The sequence below is a fragment of the Lissotriton vulgaris genome, chromosome 6, assembly GCF_964263255.1.
Source record: "Lissotriton vulgaris chromosome 6, aLisVul1.2, whole genome shotgun sequence".
NCBI lineage: Eukaryota > Metazoa > Chordata > Amphibia > Caudata > Salamandridae > Lissotriton > Lissotriton vulgaris.
Window position 1 is genome coordinate 738,316,733 of NC_141694.1, and position 14,133 is coordinate 738,330,865.

Sequence of the window (14,133 nt, forward strand, 5' to 3'; positions counted from 1 at the left end):
TGGATCAGGGGCATTACAATGGAAAGGACAAGCCATGAGGGAGGGAATAGGGTTCTGCTCATGGAAACAGAGGGCTGGGGGCAAGGGGGTAGGGCAGGAGCAGCAAGATGACCATGGAGGTCAGGCAGGATGGGCACTAGAACCAAGGCACACCATGGAGAGCAACAGTGAGACTATAACGGCATACACACAGACCAAGGTGGGAAGGTGGGAGGGGGTCAGGGGCAGCTATCTTACCACAAAGGGAAGGTGGGATGGGCCATGGTAGCACAGAAGACCATGCATGGAAAGTGGGAGGGTTAGTGGCAGCACAATGGCTATGATGGGCAAGAAGGAGGATGCAGGGGCATGCACAAAAGACCATGGAGGAAAGGAAGGGAGGGTTAGGACCTGGGCACAGACAAGAGAGTTCAGGGGAAGGGGCCTCACAACAGACCATGTGGGACAGGCAGGGGGAGCAGTTGCAGCACAACAGACCAGGGAGGGCAGAAGGGTGTGGCAGTAAAATGGACCATGGGTGACAGGAGGAAGGGCATAGGGGTATGGAAGGTGGAGAGGCAGCGTGGAGGTGGCAGGGACAGGTTACACCCATCTCACAATGCTAGGCAGGTGGGAGGGGAGTGGCAGCTCAACAGAACACTCTGAGTAGATAGGAGTGGCAGGTCCATGGAACATCGTGGACAAAAAGGACGGAGCAGGGGCATGCACACAGACATCGGAGGGCAGTGGGAAGGAGAATAGAGGCAGCAAGCTAATCACAGAGGCTAAGCAGGAGGTCAATGATGGGGCATAGAATTGTGCAATGGAGGGCCGGAGGAGTAGACTGGTACATAATGCTAAATGGAGGGCAGTGGCCACACATCAGACCATGCATGGCAGGAGGGAGGAGGCTAGTCCATGGATTCAGACAACAGAGGATAGGGAGGAGGTGGATGGGGCATCAAGCTAACTGTTCAGAGAAGGCGGGAAGGTCAGTGGCAGAACAACGGCCACACAGGGCTGTAATAATGGAGCAGGGACATGGACTTGAACAATAGATGGCTAGGAGGAGGGATTAAATCCCCTTGAGTCCTGAAGGTCCCTGTGGGCCAATTAGCCCACCAGCTATGTCCAGTAAGCGCCACAGAGCTGCGTTGCAGAGAGGTGTGAAAAGGGGCATGGCCTCTGAACACCTCTCTGCAACACAGCTCCCTGGTGCATACTGGAAGTACCTGGTAGGCTAGTTTTCCCCCGGGGACCCTCAGGATTGATAGGGACTTAATCTCCAAATTTACAATATACCAGGGGATGCGGTTGCACACTTGCTATGTCAGGCCCCGGCCCCTCCCTTCACCACTGTGCAAATGCGCCCCCTGGAGCGTTGTGAATTGGGGGATTAAATCACCTTGAGTCCTGAGGGTCCCTGGACGCCAACTAGCCCACTAGCTACCTCCAGTAAGCGCCACAGAGCTGCATTGCAAAGAGGTGTAAAAAATGGCGTGGCTTATGGAAAACTCTCTGCAACGCAGCTCCCTGGCGCATACTGGAAGTACCTGGTGGGCTTGTTTGCCCCCAGGGACCCTAAGGATTGAAGGGGACTTAATTCCCCAATTTACAATGTGCCAGGGGTTGTGTTAGCACACTTGCTATGTCACGCCCTGCCCCTTTCCTTCAACACTGTGCAAACGTGCCCCCTGGCGCGTTCTAAGGTGGGGGATTAATTCCCCTTGAGTCCTGATGGTCCCTGGGGGCCAAATAGTCCACCAGTTACCTCCAGTAAGCGCCACAGAGCTGCATTGCAGAGAGGTGTAAAAAGGGGCGTGGCCTCTTAACAACTTTCTGCAATGCAGCTCCCTGGTGCATACTGGAGGTTCCTGGTGGGCTAGTTGGCCCCCAGGGACCCTCAGGATTGAAGGGGACTTAATCCCCCAATTTACAATGTGCCAGGGGGTACATTTGCACACTTGCCATGTCATGCCCTCCCCCCTCCCTGCACCACTGTGTCGAAGTTTTAAAAAAAATCTTTTTGGGGCCCTGGGGGGCCTTCTGGGACCCCCTAACCAGGCCTGGGAGGTCCGGGTGTTTCTACCCAGCCCCCTTCTCTTGTTTTATATCTTTGTTTCTCTGTTTTCTAGCGACTTCACATCAGTGATGTCATCAGTGATGTCACTGACCATGTCACTGACCATGTCATGAATGATGTAATATGTGACATCATCAGCAGTGGATTGCGGGTGCGCGATATATAGTTAGTGCAACTAACTATTTATGGGAATTTCAATGGTTTTGTGGGAGTAAAATAAGGTTTTGTAAATGCTAATCCCTAACTATATATGGTCTATGACCTATGGTTTTTTCAGTGAATTTTCAAGGTTTTGTAAATGCTAATTCCTAACTACATATGGTCTATAACCTATGGTTTTTTCAGTGAATTTTGCACTTTAAATTGTTATCATGGTGTATGCAACTTTGTGACACGTGATCAAGGGCTTACGGGCTTGAAACGCGTTGTGTTTGGGTCACTGAAATAAAATACTGCCCACTTGAAACTCCAGAGGTCTGCGTCTCTTTCCTCGCCTGACTGCCGCTGGGAGAACTCAGGAAGTGGTTTGAGGGTTTCCAGATATATATATATACATATATACATATATATATATATATATATATATATATATATATATATATATATCTCCACATATAACCTACTGGCAGTTGCCAGTAGGTACTTATAGTTAGGACCTTGTTACCATAGGAAAATCGCAACCTAATATTCCAAATAAAGTTGGCGCTAATTGAGGAATCTTCGTGAAATTTTGAAAACTTTTGTCCTTCTTCCGTCCACTCCTATCTTTAAAATTTCAGGGTGGTTCAGTGAGCGGGGGCTGAGAAAAAAGGGGGGTCCCAAAACGTGTTCTACATGGAATTTTCAATAGGAAACTTTAGACACAGCTACAGCCCGAACTGCTGAACGGAATTGCACCAAATTTGAAGAAAAGGTAGCCCTTGGTTCAGAAACAGCCTTTTTTTTGTTAAATGGTATAAATCCGTTCAGTAGTTTTAAAAATGTTAATGGAAAAAGAAATATATAAATCTGGGCGGAGCCTAACCACACATTTGTTGGCAGCCATATTGGGACCAATATACATGATAGCACCTCATTAAAAACATTGCAGTTAATAGAAGGTTTTAAGACTTTAGTTACATTATAAATCATTTGCTGATGGTACCATACTCATTTTAGGAATTGTGATGTGTTCTGAGGTGATTTTACCATGTGAAAAAGCCTTCTGCTGGGATATCATGAATCATGTTTGAGAGAAAACTATTTTCTCATGCTTTTGCCAGAGGTTTGTATCTATAAGCTAAACTAAGAGCATATTTTCTGTAAATTCACATTATCTTTCTCAGTCATGTGAGAATGAAGTCTGACATTCTCATTAAAACGTGTACATCCAATAATGGCAGAGACTGTCAGTTGATTCCTTTGTGTTCTACTGCAGCTTCCCAGAGTGTTCTAAAGAACAACTAGAGCGGTAACAGTCCTACTTATGACAAACGTATTGCACACCTGAAGCCATCTTGATTGGAATAAAGTGGTAACTCGTAAAACATTTAATTTATAAAGGAACAAAATGAGGGGGTTTATTTTGCCATAGAAAGTATGATTAGTACTGCAGAAAGAAAAATTAGAGCACATTTTGAGTGACTTCGCAAATCCTCTTCTATTTCATTAAAAGATTCTGACATGCAAACTGAAACATGCACTTTCAATACCAGCAGCAGACTTCCCTGGTGAGTAGTAGTTTTACTACAGTGATCTGATAAGCAGCTAGAGTGCTAACATACAGTATTTATGGCAAATGTGTGACACAGCTGAATGCCTTCTTGATGGAATCAAAGTAAAAAAACTGAAAGAATTTCCTACTGAGGAGACTCTAGTAAATGAGTAAATTAGGAAACTTCATAACAAATAAGGCTCCCAAGATGGCCACCAGAGACAAAAGAGCCCAAATTTAGCACAAATATCACCCAGATGTAGCCCACATGTAGCCCAATGACAGAAGTGTGCAAAACACTTTTTATTTTTTGTGTTTTTGCGGTTTTATATAATGGAGACTTGTCAGGTATTGGAGTGCTTTACATGAGCATTGGTTACATCACACAAGAACACATTTATTTTGGTGTTAGACATGGGGAGATTACTTGATTTGACCAGAATCACAGAATGTCGAGCTGAATCAGAAACGCCAACCTGGTCTCCCAGTTGCAAAGTCTGCAGCTTTGAAAGTAACACCACATCCTCTCACTTAAGTGCAACATTTTATCAAGTGGTCAACTGGATAAAAAACATAAAGATAACAAATAATTAAAAAGTGCTTTGTCGCTATTTGAAAAATCAGAAAATATGTCCTCATTTTAGATTTTTAGAGCACTAACCATAATTTTGATGATAGACAGAGGCCAGGGGCACGGACTCTGAAAATTGAAGGCAGGTAGAAAGGTGCAGAGGCAACAATTTGACCACACTGGGCAGGCAGGAAGGGCAGTGGCAGCACAACAGACTATGGAGGGCAGTGGAAAGGGGGGCAAGGGCAACAAACCAACAATACAGGACTGGCAAGAGAGGCTGTGGCAATATAATAGACCATTGTGGGTAGAAGGAAGAGGCAGTGGTAGTACAACTATACATGCCAAGAGACCTGATTCAGCCAGGAAACATCCAATGTTTTTAAGCCCATGGGCGTTATTTGATCTGTCTCCTATCTATAATCTCCTCTTTTTCGATGTAAGTCAAAGGGGAAAATCAATACCACAGTCTTTTTTCAAAATCTCCCTCTTCCCAAGTTCAAAATGTTAGCAAGTATGGTACATTGGATCATGGAAGGCAGTAGGAATTGGGGTAGGGACATGGACTTGGATAACAGATGACATGATGGACATGGAGCGGTACACCAAACTGACCCTACAGGGCAGGCATCAGGGTTTGCAGCAGCACAATACACCACACAGGGCATGCGGGACGGGAGTGCAGCACAACAATCCATAGAAATCATTAGGAAGGGGACGGGTCCTTGCACATGGACAACAGAGAACAGAGAACAGAGGGGAAAGAGGCAATGGTAGCTAGCTGACCATAATGATAGGAGATAGGAGATAAAGCTGCAGCATAACGGACCATAAAAGGCAGGAGGGATGGATCAGGGGCATTACAATGGAAAGGACAAGCCATGAGGGAGGGAATAGGGTTCTGCACATGGAAACAGAGGGCTGGGGGCAAGGGGGTAGGGCAGGAGCAGCAAGATGACCATGGAGGTCAGGCAGGATGGGCACTAGAACCAAGGCACACCATGGAGAGCAACAGTGAGACTATAACGGCATACACACAGACCAAGGTGGGAAGGTGGGAGGGGGTCAGGGGCAGCTATCTTACCACAAAGGGAAGGTGGGATGGGCCATGGTAGCACAGAAGACCATGCATGGAAAGTGGGAGGGTTAGTGGCAGCACAATGGCTATGATGGGCAAGAAGGAGGATGCAGGGGCATGCACAAAAGACCATGGAGGAAAGGAAGGGAGGGTTAGGACCTGGGCACAGACAAGAGAGTTCAGGGGAAGGGGCCTCACAACAGACCATGTGGGACAGGCAGGGGGAGCAGTTGCAGCACAACAGACCAGGGAGGGCAGAAGGGTGTGGCAGTAAAATGGACCATGGGTGACAGGAGGAAGGGCATAGGGGTATGGAAGGTGGAGAGGCAGCGTGGAGGTGGCAGGGACAGGTTACACCCATCTCACAATGCTAGGCAGGTGGGAGGGGAGTGGCAGCTCAACAGAAAACTCTGAGTAGATAGGAGTGGCAGGTCCATGGAACATCGTGGACAAAAAGGACGGAGCAGGGGCATGCACACAGACATCGGAGGGCAGTGGGAAGGAGAATAGAGGCAGCAAGCTAATCACAGAGGCTAAGCAGGAGGTCAATGATGGGGCATAGAATTGTGCAATGGAGGGCCGGAGGAGTAGACTGGTACATAATGCTAAATGGAGGGCAGTGGCCGCACATCAGACCATGCATGGCAGGAGGGAGGAGGCTAGTCCATGGATTCAGACAACAGAGGATAGGGAGGAGGTGGATGGGGCATCAAGCTAACTGTTCAGAGAAGGCGGGAAGGTCAGTGGCAGAACAACGGCCACACAGGGCTGTAATAATGGAGCAGGGACATGGACTTGAACAATAGATGGCTAGGAGGAGGGATTAAATCCCCTTGAGTCCTGAAGGTCCCTGTGGGCCAATTAGCCCACCAGCTATGTCCAGTAAGCGCCACAGAGCTGCGTTGCAGAGAGGTGTGAAAAGGGGCATGGCCTCTGAACACCTCTCTGCAACACAGCTCCCTGGTGCATACTGGAAGTACCTGGTGGGCTAGTTTTCCCCCGGGGACCCTCAGGATTGATAGGGACTTAATCTCCAAATTTACAATATACCAGGGGATGCGGTTGCACACTTGCTATGTCATGCCCCTGCCCCTCCCTTCACCACTGTGCAAATGCGCCCCCTGGAGCGTTGTGAATTGGGGGATTAAATCACCTTGAGTCCTGAGGGTCCCTGGACGCCAACTAGCCCACTAGCTACCTCCAGTAAGCGCCACAGAGCTGCATTGCAAAGAGGTGTAAAAAATGGCGTGGCTTATGGAAAACTCTCTGCAACGCAGCTCCCTGGCGCATACTGGAAGTACCTGGTGGGCTTGTTTCCCCCCAGGGACCCTAAGGATTGAAGGGGACTTAATTCCCCAATTTACAATGTGCCAGGGGTTGTGTTAGCACACTTGCTATGTCACGCCCTGCCCCTTCCCTTCAACACTGTGCAAACGTGCCCCCTGGCGCGTTCTAAGGTGGGGGATTAATTCCCCTTGAGTCCTGATGGTCCCTGGGGGCCAAATAGTCCACCAGTTACCTCCAGTAAGCGCCACAGAGCTGCATTGCAGAGAGGTGTAAAAAGGGGCGTGGCCTCTTAACAACTCTCTGCAATGCAGCTCCCTGGTGCATACTGGAGGTTCCTGGTGGGCTAGTTGGCCCCCAGGGACCCTCAGGATTGAAGGGGACTTAATCCCCCAATTTACAATGTGCCAGGGGGTACATTTGCACACTTGCCATGTCATGCCCTCCCCCCTCCCTGCACCACTGTGTAGAAGTTTTAAAAAAAATCTTTTTTGGGCCCTGGGGGGCCTTCTGGGACCCCCTAACCAGGCCTGGGAGGTCCGGGTGTTTCTACCCAGCCCCCTTCTCTTGTTTTATATCTTTGTTTCTCTGTTTTCTAGCGACTTCACATCAGTGATGTCATCAGTGATGTCACTGACCATGTCACTGACCATGTCATGAATGATGTAATATGTGACATCATCAGCAGTGGATTGCGGGTGCGCGATATATAGTTAGTGCAACTAACTATTTATGGGAATTTCAATGGTTTTGTGGGAGTAAAATAAGGTTTTGTAAATGCTAATCCCTAACTATATATGGTCTATGACCTATGGTTTTTTCAGTGAATTTTCAAGGTTTTGTAAATGCTAATTCCTAACTATATATGGTCTATAACCTATGGTTTTTTCAGTGAATTTTGCACTTTAAATTGTTATCATGGTGTATGCAACTTTGTGACACGTGATCAAGGGCTTACGGGCTTGAAACGCGTTGTGTTTGGGTCACTGAAATAAAATACTGCCCACTTGAAACTCCAGAGGTCTGCGTCTCTTTCCTCGCCTGACTGCCGCTGGGAGAACTCAGGAAGTGGTTTGAGGGTTTCCAGATATATATATATACATATATACATATATATATATATATATATATATATATATATATATATATATATATATATATATATATATATATATATATATATATATATATATATATATATATATATATATATATATATTCACTGAAAAAACCATAGGTTATAGACCATATATAGTTAGGGATTAGCATTTAAAAAACCTTATTTTATTTGCACAAAACCATTGAAATTCCATATATAGTTAGTTGCACTAACTATATATCGCGGACCCGCAATCCACTGCTAATGATGTCACATATTACATCATTCATGACATGGTCAGTGACATCACTGATGACATCACTGATGACATCTCAAATGACATCACTGATGACATCACTGATGACAACACCCAGTGACTGTATGTTTCTGTAAAGTTAAAATATGTCTTACATATTGAAGAATGAGTGGATGTATAAGTGTCTGGATGAAGGATTTAGTAGGTGCATGACTGACTGTATGAGAGAATGATTAAATGTGTCTCACTGAGTGCATGGGTTAGTGATTAAAGTGTCTTAATTTGGCAATCAATATTTATGTTCTTCTGTAAACTGCTGCATGTTTAAATCAGTAGCTATATCAGTAACTATATGGGTTATTGAATGGTTGCCCAAGTATTTGTATGGGAGACTGAGTGTGTGTGTGGGTGGCTGGGAGGTGTATAACTCTGTGCATAGATGTGTGAGCGGTTGATTCCCTAGGTGTATGGGTTCAAAAGTGCATGTAGAAACAGCTGTATGGACAGTTGACTGTGTGCATGAGTATATTGGTGAGTGAATGGATATCTCAGTTCTACATGTCAAAGTAAGTACATATGTAAAACACACTCCATGTGAGAGTTGACATATATAAATAACTGAACATAAGAGTCAGTGAATGTGAGAGTGGCTGTATGAATCATTGTGAACTTGTATCAAGGATTGTATAAGAGAGTAAATATGTGTTAGTATATGTTTGAATAAGTAAGGTGTGTATAACTGTATAGTTAAGGAAATGGAGATGTGATTGATTCTTTGCATGACTGAATAGGTGTGTGAGTAACTCCATGGATGTGTGACAGTCTGTGAGTGCCTGTTTACACTGAGTGTATCAAAGGTTATATTAGAGTCTGAAGATGTATTATCACATAAATGATATCATCAGTGATGTAATCAGTAATGTCAAATGAGATGTCAGTGATGTCATCAGTGATGTCATTTGAGATGTCATCAGTGATGTCATCAGTGATGTCATTTGAGATGTCATCAGTGATGTCATCAGTGATGTCACTGACCATGTCATGAATGATGTAATATGTGACATCATTAGCAGTGGATTGCGGGTCCGCGATATATAGTTAGTGCAACTAACTATATATGGAATTTCAATGGTTTTGTGCAAATAAAATAAGGTTTTTTAAATGCTAATCCCTAACTATATATGGTCTATAACCTATGGTTTTTTCAGTGAATTTTCAAGGTTTTGTAAATGCAAATTCCTAACTATATATGGTCTATAACCTATGGTTTTTTCTGTGAATTTCATTGGTTTTTTAAAAGCTAATATCTATAGCTGTAAAATATATTCTTTATTAAGTGACGTATCACGTAGCCCGTGAGACGCCTCATGATGCATCGCATAACCGTGACGTATCGTCTCTGCAGCGCAAACCAAACCCAAAACGTAAGCGCGCCAGAACACGCTTAAAGATATATATATATTTTTTTAACCTTAATTAGACAAAATCCACACGTGCACATATCACAAACGTTCAAAAAACACAATATGTCGGACTCCCGTTACGCTGCCGGTTAGCTGCCCGGTTAACGTACCAGGAAGCACCTTTACCGCGAAAAATCGCAATTTTTTTTTTTCACCCCCCAGGGAACTTTAATAGCCCCCTCATCAATCCTAGGGGTTCAGGAGGGGTCTGCCTTACCCCTTTCATTCATTTACACCTTTTTTTTTTCCACCTCTTGTCTCTCGATCCCACAGAGAGACAAGATGGCGGCCGCTCCAGACTGTTTACAATGATAACAGCCAATCAGCTTCTCCTCAGACTCCCGTTACACTGCCGATTAGCTTCCCGGTAGCTGCCCGGTTAGCTGCCCAGTTCGCGTACCAAGACGCGTCTCTACGGCGAAAAAATCGGATTTTTTTGTTTGTTTTTTTTTGGCCCCACGTGGCTTTATAATATCCCCCTCATAAATCCTAGGGGGTCAGAAGGGGTCTACCTTGCCCTCTTTCCTTCATTTCCCCCTTTGTTTTGGCCTCCTCTTGTCTCTCGATCCTACCGAGAGACAAGATGGCGGCCGCTCCGGACTGTTTACAATATTGACAGCCAATCAGCTACTCCTCAGACTCCCGTTACACTGCCGGTTAGCTTCCCGGTTAGCTGCCCGGTTAGCTGCCCGGTTCGCGTACCAAGACGCGTCTCTACGGCGAAAAAATCGGATTTTTTTTTTTTTTTGGGTTACACTGCCGGTTAGCTTCCCGGTTAGCTGCCCGGTTAGCTGCCCGGTTCGCGAACCAAGACGCGTCTCTACGGCGAAAAAATCGGATTTTTTTTTTTTTTGGGTTACACTGACGGTTAGCTTCCCGGTTAGCTGCCCGGTTAGCTGCCCGGTTCGCGAACCAAGACGCGTCTCTACGGCGAAAAAATCGGATTTTTTTTTTTTGGGTTACACTGCCGGTTAGCTTCCCGGTTAGCTGCCCGGTTAGCTGCCCGGTTCGCGAACCAAGACGCGTCTCTACGGCGAAAAAATCGGATTTTTTTTTTTTTTGGGTTACACTGACGGTTAGCTTCCCGGTTAGCTGCCCGGTTAGCTGCCCGGTTCGCGAACCAAGACGCGTCTCTACGGCGAAAAAAATCGGAATTTATTTTTTTTTTTTTGGGGCCCGGCGTGGCTCTATAATATCCCCCTCATCAATCCTAGGGGGTCAGAAGGGGTCTACCTTGCCCCCTTTCCTTCATTTCCCCCTTTGTTTTGGCCTCCTCTTGTCTCTCGATCCTACCGAGAGACAAGATGGCGGCCGCACCGGACTGTTTAGAATGTTGACAGACACCGGAGAGCCAATCAGCTTCGCTTCGCAAAGTTCCGATACGCGAAAAGTTCGCGAACCGGAGCGCTGCCCGGAGCGCTGTTACAGATATATATCTTGATTTAAACGTTAATTTCTCAAAATCCACTGAAGCACATATATTGAGACCTAGCAAAGGCACATCGGGCTAACAGTCCCTACAATTTTGCCAAGTTTCGTGGAAATCCATTCAGCCGTTCGGGCTAAAAGTGAGTCCAACCGCCCTATGGAAATTAACATGGGAAAAACGCGTTTTGGGACCCCCCTTTTTTCTCGCCCCCCCCTTGACGAACCCCCCCCAAATTTTCAGGAGCTGCTCAGAAACAAAATGTGCCATTTTCCTGAAAATTTCAGCCGATTCCGTCCACAAACGCCAAAGTTATTAGACATAGAATTTTCAAAAGTCCCATAGGAAAAAAATCCTAACTATATATACCTACTGGCTATCGCCAGTAGGTAATATATATATATATATATATATATATATATATATATATATATATATATATATATATATATATATATATATCTCTCCACATATAACCTACTGGCAGTTGCCAGTAGGTACTTATAGTTAGGACCTTGTTACCATAGGAAAATCGCAACCTAATATTCCAAATAAAGTTGGCGCTAATTGAGGAATCTTCGTGAAATTTTGAAAACTTTTGTCCTTCTTCCGTCCACTCCTATCTTTAAAATTTCAGGGTGGTTCAGTGAGCGGGGGCTGAGAAAAAAGGGGGGTCCCAAAACGTGTTCTACATGGAATTTTCAATAGGAAACTTTAGACACAGCTACAGCCCGAACTGCTGAACGGAATTGCACCAAATTTGAAGAAAAGGTAGCCCTTGGTTCAGAAACAGCCTTTTTTTTGTTAAATGGTATAAATCCGTTCAGTAGTTTTAAAAATGTTAATGGAAAAAGAAATATATAAATCTGGGCGGAGCCTAACCACACATTTGTTGGCAGCCATATTGGGACCAATATACATGATAGCACCTCATTAAAAACATTGCAGTTAATAGAAGGTTTTAAGACTTTAGTTACATTATAAATCATTTGCTGATGGTACCATACTCATTTTAGGAATTGTGATGTGTTCTGAGGTGATTTTACCATGTGAAAAAGCCTTCTGCTGGGATATCATGAATCATGTTTGAGAGAAAACTATTTTCTCATGCTTTTGCCAGAGGTTTGGATCTATAAGCTAAACTAAGAGCATATTTTCTGTAAATTCACATTATCTTTCTCAGTCATGTGAGAATGAAGTCTGACATTCTCATTAAAACGTGTACATCCAATAATGGCAGAGACTGTCAGTTGATTCCTTTGTGTTCTACTGCAGCTTCCCAGAGTGTTCTAAAGAACAACTAGAGCGGTAACAGTCCTACTTATGACAAACGTATTGCACACCTGAAGCCATCTTGATTGGAATAAAGTGGTAACTCGTAAAACATTTAATTTATAAAGGAACAAAATGAGGGGGTTTATTTTGCCATAGAAAGTATGATTAGTACTGCAGAAAGAAAAATTAGAGCACATTTTGAGTGACTTCGCAAATCCTCTTCTATTTCATTAAAAGATTCTGACATGCAAACTGAAACATGCACTTTCAATACCAGCAGCAGACTTCCCTGGTGAGTAGTAGTTTTACTACAGTGATCTGATAAGCAGCTAGAGTGCTAACATACAGTATTTATGGCAAATGTGTGACACAGCTGAATGCCTTCTTGATGGAATCAAAGTAAAAAAACTGAAAGAATTTCCTACTGAGGAGACTCTAGTAAATGAGTAAATTAGGAAACTTCATAACAAATAAGGCTCCCAAGATGGCCACCAGAGACAAAAGAGCCCAAATTTAGCACAAATATCACCCAGATGTAGCCCACATGTAGCCCAATGACAGAAGTGTGCAAAACACTTTTTATTTTTTGTGTTTTTGCGGTTTTATATAATGGAGACTTGTCAGGTATTGGAGTGCTTTACATGAGCATTGGTTACATCACACAAGAACACATTTATTTTGGTGTTAGACATGGGGAGATTACTTGATTTGACCAGAATCACAGAATGTCGAGCTGAATCAGAAACGCCAACCTGGTCTCCCAGTTGCAAAGTCTGCAGCTTTGAAAGTAACACCACATCCTCTCACTTAAGTGCAACATTTTATCAAGTGGTCAACTGGATAAAAAACATAAAGATAACAAATAATTAAAAAGTGCTTTGTCGCTATTTGAAAAATCAGAAAATATGTCCTCATTTTAGATTTTTAGAGCACTAACCATAATTTTGATGATAGACAGAGGCCAGGGGCACGGACTCTGAAAATTGAAGGCAGGTAGAAAGGTGCAGAGGCAACAATTTGACCACACTGGGCAGGCAGGAAGGGCAGTGGCAGCACAACAGACTATGGAGGGCAGTGGAAAGGGGGGCAAGGGCAACAAACCAACAATACAGGACTGGCAAGAGAGGCTGTGGCAATATAATAGACCATTGTGGGTAGAAGGAAGAGGCAGTGGTAGTACAACTATACATGCCAAGAGACCTGATTCAGCCAGGAAACATCCAATGTTTTTAAGCCCATGGGCGTTATTTGATCTGTCTCCTATCTATAATCTCCTCTTTTTCGATGTAAGTCAAAGGGGAAAATCAATACCACAGTCTTTTTTCAAAATCTCCCTCTTCCCAAGTTCAAAATGTTAGCAAGTATGGTACATTGGATCATGGAAGGCAGTAGGAATTGGGGTAGGGACATGGACTTGGATAACAGATGACATGATGGACATGGAGCGGTACACCAAACTGACCCTACAGGGCAGGCATCAGGGTTTGCAGCAGCACAATACACCACACAGGGCATGCGGGACGGGAGTGCAGCACAACAATCCATAGAAATCATTAGGAAGGGGACGGGTCCTTGCACATGGACAACAGAGAACAGAGAACAGAGGGGAAAGAGGCAATGGTAGCTAGCTGACCATAATGATAGGAGATAGGAGATAAAGCTGCAGCATAACGGACCATAAAAGGCAGGAGGGATGGATCAGGGGCATTACAATGGAAAGGACAAGCCATGAGGGAGGGAATAGGGTTCTGCACATGGAAACAGAGGGCTGGGGGCAAGGGGGTAGGGCAGGAGCAGCAAGATGGCCATGGAGGTCAGGCAGGATGGGCACTAGAACCAAGGCACACCATGGAGAGCAACAGTGAGACTATAACGGCATACACACAGACCAAGGTGGGAAGGTGGGAGGGGGTCAGGGGCAGCTAT